At 40.2% G+C, this 12,437-nt stretch overlaps 2 protein-coding genes across 3 annotated transcripts in view; both read left to right on the top strand.

Moving 5' to 3' along the window:
• LOC137618607 (zinc finger protein 91-like) overlaps positions 1-12,437 on the top strand; it is a 533,834-nt gene that overhangs the window by 475,770 nt on the left and 45,627 nt on the right. The window lies entirely within an intron of this gene.
• Positions 8,517-12,437, top strand: part of LOC137618630 (zinc finger protein 665-like) — a 235,402-nt gene continuing 231,481 nt past the window's right edge. For both annotated transcript variants that reach the window (XM_068348740.1, XM_068348741.1), the window contains exon 1: positions 8,517-8,777. The gene's annotated coding sequence lies outside the window, so the exon portion shown is untranslated. The remainder of the gene's footprint in view (positions 8,778-12,437) is intronic.

Raw genomic sequence — 12,437 nt, 5'->3', positions numbered from 1 at the left:
ATTTGAACCAGAGTGCTGCCACCCTATAGCTGTTAAGTAGTATACTTTAAAGCTAGTTGTGGTGTGTGCCGGCCGGCAAAGGCAGGCCGGCACACATCCCCCTATACTGTACTAGTATTCTTCTGTATAGCATATACAGTAAGAAGAAAACTGTAGTAAAGGTTTTGGTACAGCACTGTATCTTCTAACACTATTGTGTTTTCTTGCACATCCCTTTGCTGTTGCCCTCAGATAGGAAGCTGAGTTCTTCCCTGTCTATTATCCAGGATTTTAAAATCATTGCTTAGGTGTGAGCTCCACCTGTTTCCTCTGGAAACCTTGCATTGGTTACTCTAGAAGAGATAAACCATTTTTGATTTTATTATCTGGAAGGCTGCAACAATGGGTTGTGAGGGAAACACAAGTGTGTGTCTTTCCTTTCTGAATTGTTATGCTATACTATGCATATCCAGTGATACATAGTTCACTTGATACTCATGGAAATTTCTTCTCTTTACAGAAGGACACTCCGAAGTGGGGAAGTGCTTTCTGCAATGTCAGCAGCAAGAACCTCTGCGGACATGAGTTTTGTAGGAGACACGCAGCATACGCTGTCTCCAAGGATGATCTCCGGCATTGGGACCCTCAGGTATGTACTGTGTGCACTAACCTGATTAATGAGACATTTAAATAGCTAGGAAGAAGCTTCGTACCTGGGTAAGGGGCTTCCAAAAGAACACTTCTGGCCCTTATCTTCCAAGTGAGAAGATGAGGGCGTATCTTTTCCCTAAGGCATCAGCTGATGCAGTGATTCCCCAGCCTCAAGAGGAGATCCCCTAAGTTCAGATCCAGGTGGATGCTGAAGTCGCGGTCGCGATGCAAGACATCCAGCTAAATGACAGGATGTCTGATGTGGACGGGTGTCAGGAGGAAGACCTCCTGGCAGAAGCCCAGGATGAAGTTCAAGCCCCTCTACATCGGCCGGTCTCCCAGTAGAGCTGGGACAGGCCCTCTCTTCTATTGTTGGAATGATCCAACAAATGCAGAAGGAGAATCAGGAGAAGGCGGCTGCAATGGAACTGCGAATGCAGTGCCTTGCAGAATCACATGGACCCCAGAAAAAGCTCAATGTGAAAGACCTTCCCTTGTGCTCAGATGCTAACCCATGGAGGTATGCTGAGCACATGCCGATGACGACTGGAAAGATCGTCATCTCGGATAAGCTGGGCTCAGTTCCCCTGGAGGGTGGAATTCTGGCCCAGCAAGGCATCATATCCGGACTGTTATGTCCGGCTGAGGAAGGAACCAGCTTCAAAGGAGGAGACAGAGCCGAAGGAGGTCATAGTGATGGACCATGCTAAGGCTCAAGCTCTACTTTCATCCTCGATGAAAGAGAGGGGCTTCTCTAACTCAAAGGTAGCTGCATTGAATAGGAAGCTCCCTTCCTTTGTGTCCTCGCCTACTAGAGCCTTCCCCCTTTTACAGAAAGGGTTTCTGGCTGTACTAAAAGCAATCGAGGCCGGCAAGTCTTGCCCCTCCCTAGAGGAGTGTAAACCCTTGTCGCTGGCCCTGCCTATGGACCACAAAGACTGGAAGGACGTCCATCTTACGTTCTCAGTGGGAAAGTTGGAGGCTGATATTGCCGGACGTCAGTTCGGCAAGGACCTCCCTAAGCTGTCTGACTTTCTTTTGCGAAGTGAGTTCGATACAAAAGAAAGACTGACTGCCTCAATGTCTCTTCAGACTACTCTCGAGACGATGGCAAGTGACCCCAAGGTCCATGAAATGTTCATGGTAGTGGCCAAGCCTCATCTGGCCACAGTGACGAAGGACCTTTATGGCTTCGTCAAGGCAAGGAGAGCTTGTAGGGAGTTCTTGTTTACCTCGGCTACGGTGAGGCACGAGCTAAAGAAACTAATCTCCTCCAACATTTGGGGAAAAGACCTTTTTCCCTACCGACTTGGTCAAAGAAGTTGTTGATAAAGACTCGGAAAAGCTCAGAGTCATTCTGGACTTGTCGCCACTTAACAAGTTCATAGTGAATTGCAAATTCAAAATGCTAACACTGCAACACATAAGGACCTTACTGCCCAAGAGGGCATATTCCGTCTCTATAGACTTGTCAGACGCCTACTGGCACATTCCAATTAGCCATCGACTCTCCCCCTACCTAGGGTTCAGGCTACAACGAAGACTATACGCCTTCGGAGCCATGCCATTCGGGCTAAACATAGCCCCAAGGATTTTTACGAAGCTTGCGAGCGTAGCTCTCAAACAATTTCGCCTAAAGGGAATTCAGGTAGTAGCCTACCTGGATGACTGGTTGGTGTGGGCAGCATCCGAGACAGAATGCTTGCAAGCTTCCAGTCAAGTGATCCAGTTCCTAGAGTACCTAGGCTTCAAGATCAACAGAAAAAGTCTCGACTTTCTCCATCTCAAAAGTTCCAGTGGCTAAGATCCACTGGGACCTTTTGTCACACCGTTTCTCCACCCCGGCGAAGAAAAGGAAGGAGATAGCGGGTTCTGTCAAGAGACTTCAAGATTCCGAAAGGATATCAAGACACGAGCAGGAGAGAGTACTGCGCTCTCTCCAGTTTGCTTCGGTGACAGACCCAGTGCTAAGAGCACAGCTAAAGGATGCAATCGGAGTTTGGAGAAGTTATGCATCAAACGCGTGAAGAGATCTGAGAAGACCAGCCGCTTCGGCTAAGTACTCTTCTCTGGCCTTGGTCCCAAGCCAGACATCTAAAGAAGTCAGGTTCTTCTTCAGCCACCTCCCCCGTCGGTGACGATTCACTCAGACGCCTCGAAGGAGGGATGGGGAGGTCACTCTCATCGGAAAAAAGTCCAGGGGACTTGGTCCAGGCTATTCAAGACCTTTCTCATAAAACTTTCTAGAAGCTAGGGCAGTGCTCCTTACCTTAAAGAAAGTCTCCCCGCGTCATTCGTTCCACATAAAGTGGTAATAGACAGCGAGGTAGTTGTGAGATACTTGAATCGACAAGGATCGAGGTCACCACCTCTCAACCAGGTGATGTTGGCCGTCTTCCGATTGGCGGAAAAGAAGAAGTGGTACCTGTCGGCAGTTCACCTTCAAGGAGTCCGCAATGTGACAGCGGACGCTCTATCCAGGCTCACACCGATAGAGTCGGAATGGTCCTTAGACGCAGGATCATTCTCCTTCATTCTGAATCAGTCCCAGAACTGCAGATAGACCTCTTTGCGACGAAAGACAACAAGAAGTTGCCCCTGTACGTGCCCCGTACGAGGACCCCTTAGCGGAAGCAGTGGACGCGATGTCCCTCGACTGGAACAGATGGTCCAAGATTTATCTGTTCCCTCCTCACAACCTTCTGTTGAGGGTCCTCAACAAACTGAGATCCTTCAAAGGGTAGCGGCAATAGTGGCCCACAAGTGGCCGAACAGCGTGTGGTTCCTCCTGGCATTGGAACTGTAGCTGAAGTTTGTACCACTACCAGATCCAGTTCTGACCCAGCGAGTCCAGAAGTCAACTGTCTGCGCTTCATTACAGAAAACCCGGACCCTGCAGTTCATGATTTTCTCTCCCTAGCGGTGAGAAAGCGTTTCGGGATTTCGAAAGCCAGTATAGACTTCCTTGAGGAATATAAATGCAAATCTACTAGAAGGCAATATGAGTCATCTTGGAGAAAATGGGTGGCCTTTTGTCAAGGCGAAGATTCCGCAGGAGATCTTGACAGACTTCTGCTTATATTTTTTCCCCACCTCCATGGTCAAGGGTTGGCAGCGAACACGATTTCAGCGTGTAAGTCTGCTTTGACAAGACCCATTCTATATGCCTTCCAGGTCGACCTAGGTAACGAGATCTTTAATAAAGTCCCGAAAGCCTGTGCTAGGCTCAGACCTTCAGCACCTCCAAAGCCCATTTCATGGTCTTTAGACAAGTTCTTCATTTCGCTTCTCTGTTGAGCAATGAAGAGTGTGCGTTAAAGGATTTGACACAAAAAGTTATTTTCCTATTTTGCACTCGCGTCCAGGGCCAGGGTTAGTGAGATTGTAGCCTCTCGAGAGAGGCAGGTCGTGTTCAGTTCCTGGATGGGGAAGAACTGAACCTGTTTCCGGATCCTACGTTTCTCGCCAAGAATGAGTTACCCACCAACAGGTGGGGTCCCTGGAGAATCTGCCCTCTGAAAGAAGATACATCTCTATGTCCAGTAGAATGCCTAAAGGTCTATCTTCATAGAACTTCAGACTTCAAGGGTGGTCAACTATTCAGGGGAGAAACATCAGGCTCAAATTTATCTCTGAATCAACTCAGAGCGAAAATCACATATTTTATTCGCAGAGCGGATCCTGACAATACACCCGCAGGTCATGATCCGAGGAAAGTTGCCTCATTCTTAAATTTCTTTAATTGTATGGATTTTGAACATCTCCGTTCATACACTGGCTGGAAGTCTTCCAGAGTGTTCTTTCGCCACTATGCGAAGCAAGTAGAGGAACTAAAAGAGATCTGTGGTAGCAGTGGGTCGCGGTGTTAACCCTACTGTTTAACTCTGCGAGGAACAGTGGTCTTAATTGGGACGATTAATTCCAGGGTGAGTGTGTAGTTACATACTGTACTACAAACTAAGTGAGGGCACTGTGTTGCCCATCCAGACTGTTCCATTTCCGAAGGTGAACCTAGCATAAGTGCAGACATGTGTGCCGAGCGTTTCTAACGCTAATGTCATTGATTTGTAATACAGGCTTTTATGACTTTGATACCTCGGTATCTTAAAAGTGGCATCTAATGTTTTTTCTTTCAGACAAACAAGCTCTGTTTACTATCATACTTATGCTTAAAGTTTTGGGTTATCCTCTTCTTATATATATATATATGTATATATATATATATATATATATATATATATATATATATATAATGTGGTTAACCTGTCTATTTATTGCCTGTCAATAATCTGGTTCTTGAGAACCTTGCGTCTCCTTCACCTGTGTCAATTTATTGGTATAATTGAGCATTCATTCTATGTACCTTATCTGGGATAATTCTAATAGAATTGTTCCTTTATGCAAGCTATGTTGCATTGGTTTTCCTCCTATGCAGATATAAAACCTTTGTCCAATACAAGTAATGTGCGGAAAACTGGTCGATATTTCATATTGACGCAGTGGTCCTTTACAAACTATGCTTTACTTAATATAGGGCGAGACCACTATATCTTAAGTCTCTAGGTCTAGTCGACCGGGGAAATACCTCCGGGGAGTACGGCACGTTCTGAGAATCCACAGATACAGTAATGCTCTGGTACACTTCCATCAGGACGACATGGCTTGAGCCCAAAAAACGGATTTTGAGCGAAGCGAAAAATCTATTTTTGGGTGAGATGGCCATGTCGTCCTGATGGACCCGCCCTTGCCTTTCTAAGAAAGGGCTGTAGGACCCCTCCCTACATACAGTATCTGTAGCACCTCGTGTACGCTACAAGGAATACAGATGGTGCCAGGATTGGCGCCAGGCACGCATACGAATCGGGGGATAGGGAAGCCTTGGGAGCGGCTCCCCCTTTTTCTTTCCCGAATTCGTATCTCGTCAATCACCTCCTACGAGACGAAATCTCTGTCCAGGATGTAGATTGCCATGTGACGTGTCTAGAATACGTCCTCTGATATGTCGCGATATCCCTTTCACGAGGGATACTCGCTCCAGGAGTTAGAATTCTGGTACCTTAAGGTAAATTCTCTGGGAATATCGCCGTAGTTGTAATATACCCTAGGAAGCTACCCTATAGGAACTTCCATCAGGACGACATGGCCATCTCACCCAAAAATAGATTTTTCGCTTCGCTCAAAATCCGTTATATATCCAGGGCACCAGCCATCCATTGAGATACTATCGCTAGAGAGTTATTGGGTCCTTTGATTGGCTAGAGAGTACTACATTGGATTTTCCTCTCTGGTTACGGTTTATTTTCCCTTTGCCTACACATTCACCGAATAGTCTAGCCTATTCTTTACAGATTCTCCTCTGTCCTCATACACCTGACAACACCGAGATTACCAAACAATTCTTCTTCACCCAAGGGGTTAACTACTTCACTGTAATTGTTCAGTGGCTACTTTCCTCCTGGTAAGGGTAGAAGAGACTCTTCAGCTATGGTAAGCAGTCAAACTATTGTTCTCTAATCTTGGATAGTGCCATAGCCTCTTTATCATAGTCTTCCACTGTCTTGGGTTAGAGTTCTCTTGTTTTAGGGTAAACTTGGACACACTATTCTAACTAATTTCTCTTCCTCTTGTTTTGTTAAAGTTTTTATAGTTAATATAGGAAATGTTTATTTTAATATTATTACTGTTCGTAAAACATTTTATTTTTCCTTTTTTCCTTTCCTAACTGGGCTATTTCCCTTTTGGGGCCCCTGGGCTTATAGCACCCTACTTTTCCAACAAGGTTTGTAGGTTAGCAAGTAATAGGGTATATATATATATATATATATATATATATATATATATATATATATATATATATATATATATATATATATATATTATTGTTATTATTATTGTTATTGTTATTACTAGCAAAGCTGCAACCCTATTTGGAAAAGCAAGATGCTATAAGCCCAAGGGCTCCAATAGGGAAAAATAGCCCAGTGAGGAAAGGAAATAAATAAATAATGAGAATAAATTAACAATAAATCGTTCTAAAAACAGTAACAAGGTTAAAGCAGATATGTCGTATATAAACTATTAACAACGTCAAAAACAAATATGTCATATATAAACTATAAAAAGACTCATTTCCGCCTGGTCAACAAAAAAGCATTAGCTCCAACTTTGAACTTTTGAAGTTCTACTGATTCAACTACCCGATTAGGAAGATCATTGCACAATTTGGTAACAGCTGGAATAAAACTTCTAGAATACTGTGTAGACTAGTATTGAGGCTCATGATGGAGAAGGCCTGGCTATTAGAATTAACTGCCTGCCTAGTATTACGAACAGGATAGAATTGTCCAGGGAGATCTGAATGTAAAGAATGGTTAGAGTTATGAAAAATCTTATGCAACATGCATAATGAACTACCTAAGAAATTTAATAGACCGTAAGTTTCTGTCCAACAAATTAAGATGAGAATCCGCCGCTGAACACCAGACAGGAGAACAATACTGAAAACAAGGTAGAATGAAGGAATTAAAACACTTCTTCAGAATATATATATATATATATATATATATATATATATATATATATATATATATATGTATGTATACATATATATATATATATATATATATATATATATATATATATATATATATATACATTTCTCAAAAAGGACAGGGAAATAGGTGGTTCTACCTATTTCCCTGTCCTTTTTCAGAAATGTAAGATACTGGCTGCCGCCACCTTCTCTGATGATATATATATATATATATATATATATATATATATATATATATATATATATATATATATATATACATGTATATATGTATGTATATATATATATATATATATATATATATGTATATATATATATATATATATATATATATATATATATATATATATATATATATATATCCATACATACATACATACACATGTATACATATATATATATATATATATATATATATATATATATATATATATATATACTGTATATATATGTGTTTTGTGTGTGTATATGCGTTTATGTATCATCATCACCAGCCGTTGATAGTCCACTGCAGGGCAAAGGCCTAAGACAAGCTCATGTCCGTTTATGGTTTTTCTATGCCAGTATATACCAGCACACTTCCTTAGCTCGTCAATCCATCGCCTTCTCTTCCTTCCTCTGTTTCTTTTACTATTTTTAGGGACTCATTCTGTTATTCTTAATGTCCATCTGCTGTCTGCCATTCTCAATATATGTCCCGCCCATGTCCATTTCTTTTTCTTACAAGTTGTTAGAATATCCATAAATATCTTATAATTGGATTCATTTGTAAGGAATGTTGGTCTCGAATCTGTAACTGTGGGTTTCTTTACCTTTTTCTCATTTATGTTTTCTATTTCCTTAAAGTTTCTATGCTTGACTTCCTTCATTTTATAGGTCTATAGCTTTTTATGGTCCGCCCTCTCTCTCTCTCTCTCTCTCTCTCTCTCTCTCTCTCTCTCTCTCTCTCTCTCTCTCTTAGGCATAGGTTTCTTTTTATTTACATTTTTCATCACTATTCAATAGTATTAGATTTTTCTTATTCATGAACTCTAGTATTTACTTTCCCTTTTCCAGCTCTTTGTTTGGGTTTTACTATTTACGTTTATCTGCGAACTCACTTGAATGTAGAGGCGTTTTATATAATATTAGTTATTTTACTAGTAGAAATAACTTATTGCCGAAAGAAAATTATTATTTTCGCTTTAGAATTTTAAATTCTTGAATAAAATAATTAGTTGAAATTAAATTATGTCAATACCTAAATAAATAATATATGAAATAAATAAAAGAAATAACAATTTAAAAAACCAAACGCTTCCAAATGTTTGTTGTTGTCCTTTGACGAAGAAATGGCGAATCTTCAGCGCCAACATCTGAAACATTTGATGTTATAATACTCGAGTTGAGGACGAGACTTACTTAATTACTTAGCAGAACTTGAGGCAATCAAGCAGTTTCTGCAATTGACTAAGTACAAGACTTGTGGTGTTTGATCTATTACGAGATAGATAAGTGATTCGGTGACGTAGAATTCAAATAAGTTTTACTTGTGGTTTTCGACTTGAATCAATCAAATCACTCTTAACAAGGAACACCTACATTACTTGAGATTGTAAGTACATTCATCTTATTTCACTAAGAAAATATGTCACTGGAACCTTGGTATGCTGTATAGGCTCAGCCAATTCATGAATATACTCAAGAGCCCTTAACTTACCAGTAGGCTGAGGCTAATCGGTTAAATTTCACAAGTAACCAACAATCCTTTTGGTGAAAATAAGATGTATTTCTGTTGTATTTTTGTTAGAATTGAATTAATTTAATGGCATCTGTCAGAAAATTGTATTTTCCAAGTTATAACAAACAATTTGTCTTCTCTCAAGGGGTTAAATATAATCAGCCCCATTATTAGGTAACACAGACAGGCGCGAAGATTGTGAAACTGAAAATACTTGCTGCCCTAGGTTGGTTTAACTCCTAATCCTACCAAATCACAGCCCTAGGGTGGATAACTTAACCCTACCAACTCACTATCGTAAGGTGGGATACCTCTTAAACCTACCAAATCACAGCCATATGGTGGGATAACTCTTAACCCTACCAACTCACCGCCCTAGGGTGGATAACTTAACCCTATCAACTCACAGCCATAGGGTGGGATAACTCCTAACCCAACCAAATCACAGCCCTATGGTGGGATAACTCCTAACCCTACCAAATCACAGCCCTATGGTGGGATAACTCCTAACCCTACCAAATCACAGCCCTAGGTTGGGATAACTCCTAACCCTACCAACTCACAGCCCTAGGTTGGGATAACTCCTAATTCTACCAAATCATAACCCTAGGGTGGGATAACTCCTAACCCTACTAACTCACAGCCCTAGGGTGGTATAACTCTTAACCCAACCAAAGCACAGCCCTAGGTTGGGATAACTCCTAACCCTACCAAATCATAGCCCTATGGTGGGATAAATCCTAACCCTACCAACTCACAGCCCTAGGGTGGTATAACTCCTAACCCTACCAAATCATAGCCCTATGGTGGGATAGCTCCTAACCCTTCCAAATCATAGCCCTGGGGTGGGATAACTCTTAACCCTACCAACTCACAGCCATAGGGTGGGATAACGGAGCCTTTGTATATCAGCGGCCAGTTCCTCATGCGTTGATTAAAAATCAACTAACCTAAACTTTCCCCCTTAACCTAACCTATAAGCCGTGTCCTTACCTATACAGTGAGCCTAGTTTATCGCGGTAGATAGGTTCCAGACCCGACCGCGATAGGTGAAAATCCGCGAAGTAGTGACACCATATTTACGTATTTATTTATTATGTATATTCAGACTTTTAAAACCTTCTCTTGTACGTACTGTAGTACTGTTAACAAACTACCCTTTAATGTACAGAACACTTAATGCATGTACTACAGTACCCTAAACTAAAACAGGCACAAATATTAAAGGCGATTTTATATCATGCGTTTCATAAACACACCAAAAAGCAGGATAAAAAATGGCAACCAATGTTTTGTTTACGTTTAACTCTGATCATAATGAAGAAACAAACGCATTTAGTGTACACATCTGTGTATAGGTTAGTTTTTGCATCGATTATATTGATTATACAGTATGTTGATTTTGTTATTACCAATGTTTTACTTAAATTTTCTTAGGACTTCCAAATGAAATGTTTTTTTCAGGCGGCGTCATAAAGTACGCTGCATCTTTGATCGTAATAAACAAACGAAGGCATTTAACGCGCATGATGAAAGTGATAAATAATGATATTACAGTAAAAGCTTGTAGAAAATATGTTATTACAAAAATTATTTACCGTATCTATATAAAATCATACATACGTAGCAAAGCAGGAAAACAATTTATGAGAGAGAGAGAGAGAGAGAGAGAGAGAGAGAGAGAGAGAGAGAGAGTTGTTTTATGTACGTAAATGTAAATTTTAAACAAAAAAATAACCCCATTTCATATAAAATAGGTTATTACAAATATTTTATTTTATCATATTACAGTATGTATAATACTGTAAAGTTCAGTACAGTATGTTGTTAGTCGTGGTGATGAAATTCTCACGAAACAAAAACATGGCATTCGATTACAACAGCTGATTCTCTCTCTCTCTCTCTCTCTCTCTCTCTCTCTCTCTCTCTCTCTCTCTCTCTCTCTCTCTCTCTCTCTCTCTCTCTTCGTGTTATACAATACTTACATATAGATGAAGAAACTAAAATTAGTTTTCTTGATGTCAATTAAATACAAAACAAAAAAATTATGCCGAGGTTACATCCATTTCAATCGTTGCTAAAAATACGGCATCCGATTTCATCAGCAAACCACTATTTTTTGGGAAACATCATTTTATTCTAGAAAATTGCTACTCTTTAAATAGTTAATTGCATATTAAGAAAGCGTGTACTTTTGTTTTTAAATTTCGGGTGTGTTTTAAAAATCGAGTATTGTTGACTTCTTTTTGTTTTACTTTTGGCTGTGATCAGATCAGCTGACGTCTAGCTGCCGCTTTTGAGAGCGTACGAATACACTAACAAAGTATCGTTTATACCGTTTCTTAACTTATTCAAACCGTTTATACAGTTGATATTACATAAGCACCAATGTGTTATAACCTATCAAATTTTTTTGTTTATTACATTTAAAACAACACACACACACACTCTCTCTCTCTCTCTCTCTCTCTCTCTCTCTCTCTCTCTCTCTCTCTCTCTCTCTCTCTCTCTCTCTCTGTGTGAGCTACTTTTCACTACCTCCCATTCCTTACCTCTCTCTATCTCTCCAACAAATGATATCTTTGTTGCTCCTCAGAGTTTCATTTATATTGAAAATCAATCATGATTTAATTTTCCTTACTTTCTCCAATCTTGCACCATCGGTCACATCGCGGTATTTTCAAAATTTCCGGAAAATCCGCAATATATGTATATACATGCGTTATGAAAAAAATCCGCGAAGTGGTGAATCCGCGATATTCGAACCGCGAAGGAGCGAGGGATCACTGTATACCTCACGGGGGTCTGCCGCCCCCCTGCGCCCCCCCTTACACAGCCATATTCTAAGTTACACATAATAATACATGCAAGTGGCTGCTATCATACATACTCCCTGGGATAACTCCTAACCCTACCAACTCACTGACCATTGCTTAAGTGCAGTCTACTAAGACACAATTATTGTTTTGAATTGGTTTTTATCGTATTATAAGTATTGTGTTAGTTAATGAAGACATTTTGGTAAGTGTACAGTACGTGTACACACTACGTATTGTTGGTAAATTTTTATACTAATACAATATCCTTTATGGCTCTAAAGAATCGGGTATATGGTGTAATTATAGATGTAATGAACGTTTTTTTTTTATAATGGTTTCTGGTGGAAAGCCAGAAATTTTTACTTATGGGTAGGTCAACTACCAAGTAATACTAATGAAACAAGGTCAAAACATTGGAGTTTTTGTTTGCCAAGACTTGTGGACTCTTAGAAAATGTTACTTCCCATCCCATTTTCTATGGAGTTGATCGTGCATTGTTCATCGTACTATAAATGTATACCTCCATAATTAATTGAGCTAATGGTTTAATTGCTTTTGCTCCGTCGTATGCTCGCTTCACTTGCCATTAAACATTATCTCATTGCTCCTATGTTCTTGCAAGTGGAACTCGTTTTGCTATGCACGTTAGCCCCAGGGGCTAGAATTTTTGGCGTTAATTATCAATTATACAAATTTAGATTTGCTTACCCAGTGA

The sequence above is a fragment of the Palaemon carinicauda genome, chromosome 25, assembly GCF_036898095.1.
Source record: "Palaemon carinicauda isolate YSFRI2023 chromosome 25, ASM3689809v2, whole genome shotgun sequence".
NCBI lineage: Eukaryota > Metazoa > Arthropoda > Malacostraca > Decapoda > Palaemonidae > Palaemon > Palaemon carinicauda.
Note: the sequence above shows the minus strand (reverse complement) of the source record. Positions and strands in the feature narration are given on the sequence as shown.